Raw genomic sequence first — 5,768 nt, forward strand, 5'->3', positions numbered from 1 at the left:
CTGGAAACCAGCCCCCAGGCTGCAGGGCAGGGAGAGGCTAAGTGACTTCACCTGAGAGACTGAGGGCAAAACCAGTCCCTGATCTATCCCTGGGCATGCACGGCCTGAAGGGTTGGGTTCGTTGTTGTTGTTTTCCTTGGTGCTGCTCAGGACGGTGCTGGGGGCCTTACACACTAGGCAAGAGCTCTACCGGAGCTACACCCAGCCCCTAAAGCCTGAATGTCACCAAGACAAATGGAGACTACATCCCATCCAAGCAGACCTGATAAGGGAATCTGACACTCTGTATACTCCTCCAGTGGACAACACAAGAAGTATAGAGATGGGCTGGGGATGTGGCTCAAGCAGTAGCGCACTCCCCTGGCATGCGTGCGGCCCGGGTTCGATCCTCAGCACCACATACAAACAAAGATGTTGTGTCCGCCAAAAACTAAAAAAAAATAAATAAATATTAAAATTCTCTCTCTCTCTCTCTCTCTCTCTCTCTCTCTCTCTCTCTCTCTATATATATATATATATATATATATATCTCCCTGTTAAAAAAAAAAAAAAAGTATAGAGCTAAGGAGCCAAGATTAGATTGCAGACGTGACAGTGATTATATATATACCAGCAATTGAAGCCAGGGTCACTTAATCACTGAGCCACATCCCCAGCCCTTTGTATACTTTTTCTTTTGAGACAGAGTCTTGCCAAGTTGCTTAGGCCCTCAATAAATTGCAGGGACTGGCCTTGAACTTGTGAGCCTCCTACCTCAGCCCCTGAAGTCACAGGGATTACAGGCCTGAGCCACCAGGCCTGGCTAAAGCAAATTCTTAGCAGCAAAATTATCACTTTAAAAGATCAAAGGTATAGATCACCCGCCCCGCTGGTGTTTATTATTTTTTTGGTAGCAGAAACTTTGACCCACACTGCCAATTTGCCCCGCAGAGATGCACCTCTATGCACCCAGACTGTATGTTTGCCCTGGACAGGGTAGGGACACGCCCCATCCCTGGCCTCCTGGTGGAGAGCAACTTCAGGCTGTGCTGAGGGCACAGGAATCACAGCCAGGCTGAGCACCTTTCCATATTTCTATTAGCAACTTGCATTTCTGTTTCTGCAAACAACATTCACATCTTTTGCATTTTCACAATTAAGTCTTGGCTTTTTTTCCTTATTCTCCTGTGTAAGCCTTTTACATGGGAAAGAAATTTTCCTTTTCTTTTTTGTTTGTTTGTTTGTTTTTTGGGGGGTACCAGGGATTGGATTCAGGGGCACTGGACCACTGAGCCACATCCCCAGCCCTATTTTCTATTGTATTTAGAGAACAGGGTCTCACTGAGTTACTTAGCGCCTCACTTTTGCTGAGGCTGGCTTTGAACTCTAGATCCTCCTGCCTCAACCTCCTAAGCCTTTGGGATTACAGGTGTGCACCATCTCGCCAGATGCACTCTACCACTGAGCTATATCTCCAACTCTTTTCAGTTTTTCTTCTGAGACAGGGTCTCACTAAGTTGCCCAAGCTAGCCCCTGGAACTTGTGATCCTCCTGCCTCAGCTTCCAGAGTTGCCAGGACTATGGTGTGAGTCACTATCCCAGCTAGTTTAATGTTTGTAATGCCATATGTTTTAGTGTGCGGCAGAATGTCATTCCTTTATAGGGGTGACTAATATTCCATCGGGTGTATATGCTGGATCTAGTTCCCATTCATCCCTGGACAGACCGTTCAGGTGTTTCTGCCTCTTGCCTGTTGTGAACCATGCTGCTTTGAAAGTTGACACACGAGGGGCTGGGGATGTGGCTCAAGCGGTAGAGCACTCGCCAGGCATGCCTACAGCCCAGGTTCGATCCTCAGCACCACATACAAAGATGTTGTGCCCGCCGAAAACTAAGAAATAAATATTAAAAATTCTCTCTCTCTCTCTCTCTCTCTCTCTCTCTCTCTCTCTCCTCTCTCTTTAAAAAAAAATCTCTCTCTCTCTCTCTCTTTTTTTTTTTTATATTTATTTATTTTGTTTTTTGGCGGACACAACATCTTTGTTTGTATGTGGTGCTGAGGATCGAACCCCGGCCGCACGCATGCCAGGCGAGCGCGCTACCGCTTGAGCCACATCCCCAGCCCTCTCTCTCTCTCTTAAAAAAAAAAAAAAAAAGACTTGGTTTAAATCTTGGCTCATGTGACCTGGGTTAAGTGGAAGTCAGGCCTCTTTTTCGTGCCCCCTTGTGGGCGATCAGCTGCTCCAAGATGAAGCTGAATATCTCCTTCCCAGCCACTGGCTGTCAGAAACTCATTGACGATGAACGCAAACTTCGTACTTTTTATGAGAAGCGTATGGCCACAGAAGTTGCTGCGGATGCTCTAGGTGAAGAATGGAAGGGTTATGTGGTCCGAATCAGTGGTGGGAACGACAAACAAGGTTTCCCCATGAAGCAGGGTGTCTTGACCCATGGCCGTGTTCACCTACTACTGAGTAAGGGGCACTCATGTTATAGACCCAGGCGAACTGGAGAGAGAAAGCGCAAATCTGTTCGAGGTTGCATTGTGGATGCCAATCTGAGCGTTCTCAACTTGGTTATTGTAAAAAAAGGAGAGAAGGATATTCCTGGACTTACTGATACTACTGTACCTCGAAGACTGGGACCCAAAAGAGCTAGTAGAATCCGCAAACTTTTCAATCTCTTTAAGGAAGATGATGTCCGCCAATATGTTGTCAGAAAACCCTTAAACAAGGAAGGTAAAAAAAACCCAGGACCAAAGCACCAAAGATTCAGCGTCTTGTTACTCCACGTGTCCTGCAACACAAGCGCCAGCATATTGCTCTGAAGAAACAGTGTACTAAGAAGAATAAAGAAGAGGCTGCAGAATATGCCAAACTTTTGGCCAAGAGAATGAAAGAAGCCAAAGAAAAACACCAGAAACAGATTACCAAGAGACGTAGGCTGTCTTCTCTGAGAGCTTCTACTTCTGAGTCCAGTCAAAAATAAGAATTTTTTTTTTAAAGAGAGAGAGAGAATTTTTTTAAAGGATTTTTTTTAAAGAGAGAGAGAGAGAGAGAGAGAGAGAGAAGTTTTTTAATATTTATTTTTTAGTTTTCAGCGGACACAACATCTTTGTTGGTATGTGGTGCTGAGGATCGAACCCAGGCCGCATGCATGCCAGGCAAGCGCGCTACTGCTTGAGCCACATCCCCAGCCCGAGAGAGAATTTTTTTAATATTTATTTATTTATTTATTTTTCGGCAGACAACATCTTTGTATGTGGTGCTGAGGATCCAACCCGGGCCGCACACATGCCAGGCGAGCGCGCTACCTCTTGAGCCACATCCCCAGCCCAAAAAAAAAAAAGAATTTTTATCAGTAACAAATAAATCAGATCAGACCTTCAAAAGATAAATAAATAAATAAATAAATCTTGGCTCAAACATTCACTATAATAGTCGGCTAAGGAAAGTCTTGTTTATAAGATTGTTAGGACAATAATAATTAAAATTAAAAAAAAAAAAAAAAGAAAGTTGACACATGAGCAGCAGCAGAGTCCCCGTGGTCATTTCTTTTGGATTTGACCTAAGCGTAGAATTGTCAAGTTCCATGGTAATTCTGTATTTATCTTTTTTGGGGAACCACCAGGCTTTCCAGTAGCGCTGCATTGTCTCACATTGTCACCAGGGCTCGAGTCCCACATCCTTGACACACGGGTCACTTTCCCTTGCGTGTTTTGTTTTCTTTCCGAAATGGTAACTGTCTCACACAGGATGAAGGGGATAGGTCTCATGTAGGTGCAGGTTTTGACTTGCCTTCTCCTGGGGACTAATGGTGTGGGACATCTTTTTCTGCGCTTATTGGTTATTGTATATCTTTGGGGAAATGTCCATCAAATTCTTTGTCCATTTTGAAAATCGAGTTCCCTTTCTCTCAGAGACTTTTGCACTTTATACATTCTTACCAGAAATATGATTTGCAAATATTTTTTGCTTTTTTTTTTTTTTGTGGGACTGTTATTGAACTCAGGGTCACTCTAGCACTGAGCTACAGCTCTAGCCCCACCACTGGGATTTTTTTATGTTTTATTTTTTGGTACTGGAGATTGAATCCAGGGGTGGTTAACCACTGAGCCACATCCCTAGCCTTTTTTTTACATTTTATTTAGAGACAGGGTCTCTCTAAGTTGCTTAGGGCCTCACTAAGTTGCTGAGGCTGGCTTCAAACTCACGATCCAATCCTCCTGCCTCAGCCTCCCAAGCTGCCAGGATTATAGGCATGCACAGCCATCACTAGGATTTTGATAGAGATTGTGCTGAATCTATGCATCACTCTGCATAGTAGTAATATTGTAGAGGGGAAAAAATAATGGTCCATCTGCCTTCCTGAGTTCTTCGCTGGGACCCCACGGTAACACAAGACAAATTAATAAGAGAAAAGCAAGTTTATTAACATGTGTATTTCATATATGCACAGGAGGAAACTCCAGGAAAGAGTGACCCTCTGGGCTGGGGATGTGGCTCAAGTGGTAGCGCGCTCGCCTGGCATGCGTGCGGCCCGGGTTCAATCCTCAGCACCACATACCAACAAAGATGTTGTGTCCGTCGAGAACTAAAATAAATATTAAAAATTCTCTCTGTCTCTCTCTTTCTCTCTCTTTAAAAAAAAAGAGTGACCCTCAAAGAGCTTGCTTAGAACTCTGCCTTGAAAAAAAAAAAAAGAACTCTGCCTTGTATAGCATATTTCACAGAAAGAAAGAAAAATTAAAGCTAAGGAAATAAATTTTCAGAAATGTGACAGGAAAAGGACTTTGAGCCTCTTGGGGCAGCAAATTATGGGAAGGCAAATATATGGGAACCCGAGGGCAGATAAAGGTTAGTTCACACAACTTATGTGGATACCTCTTGCTCTCTCTCTCCAGGCTGATAAGGGCCTAAAGTCACATCTGGTGACAAACCTTTGTCCTTCCTGGTGGGGGAGGGGAGCAGACATGTTCATAAATTTATGTCCTGCTTCAGGGCGGATAGAGGTCAGGCAGAGAGCTTTCTCTGTGTTTGCTTTTCTTTGGTTGCCTTCAGCTCAAGCTAATCCCCAGGCCAAACTGGCATATTTGGGGGAAGCATATTCTGATCTCTTCAGGGTACTGGGGATTTTGAAACTGGGTGCTTTAGCACTGAGCCACATCCCCAGCCTTTATTTATTTATTTATTTATTTAGGTACTGGGGATTGAACCCAGGGGTGCTGAACCACGGAACCACATCCCCAGCCTTTTTTATGTTTTATTTTGAGGCAGGGTGTCAATAAGTTGCTTAGGGCTTCACTAAATTGCTGAGGCTGGCCTTGAACTTGGGATCCTCCTGCCTCATCCTCCTGAGTTGCTAGGATTAGAGGTGAGTGCCACTGTGTCCAGTAAGTATTTCTTTGTTAAACAAGAATCTCAGAGCAAACTGAAATAATCATACTGAGAAGAGTCCTAAGTCATCAATTATCAATTAAAACAGATGCAGGTAATTTTGTAGATTTTAGAACAACAGTTCTAAAACATTAACTAAAATAAATGAAACCCGGGCTGGGGGTGTGGCTCAAGCGGTAGAGTGCTCGCCCGGGGTTCAATCCTCAGCATCACATACAAATAAAGATGTTGTGTCCGCCGAAAACTAAAAAATAAATATTAAAAAAATAAATAAAAATTTAAAAATAAATGAAACCCCTCATTCAACAATAGAGAATTAAAAACTAAGGGGTTGGGGTTGTGGCTCAGTGGTAGAGCACTCACCTAGCCCATGCGAGGCCCTGGGTTCGATCC

General features: G+C 43.8%; 1 pseudogene across 1 annotated transcript; it reads left to right on the forward strand.

Moving 5' to 3' along the window:
* The first annotated feature begins 2,212 nt into the window (after positions 1–2,212).
* On the forward strand, positions 2,213–2,969 carry LOC308652210 (small ribosomal subunit protein eS6-like; annotated as a pseudogene). Its single transcript has one exon. The product of its transcript is annotated as a small ribosomal subunit protein eS6-like (transcript).
* The last annotated feature ends 2,799 nt before the right edge of the window (positions 2,970–5,768 follow it).

This window comes from Spermophilus citellus (genome assembly GCF_964194105.1).
Source record: "Spermophilus citellus genome assembly, chromosome: 6".
Classification (NCBI taxonomy): Eukaryota; Metazoa; Chordata; class Mammalia; order Rodentia; family Sciuridae; genus Spermophilus; species Spermophilus citellus.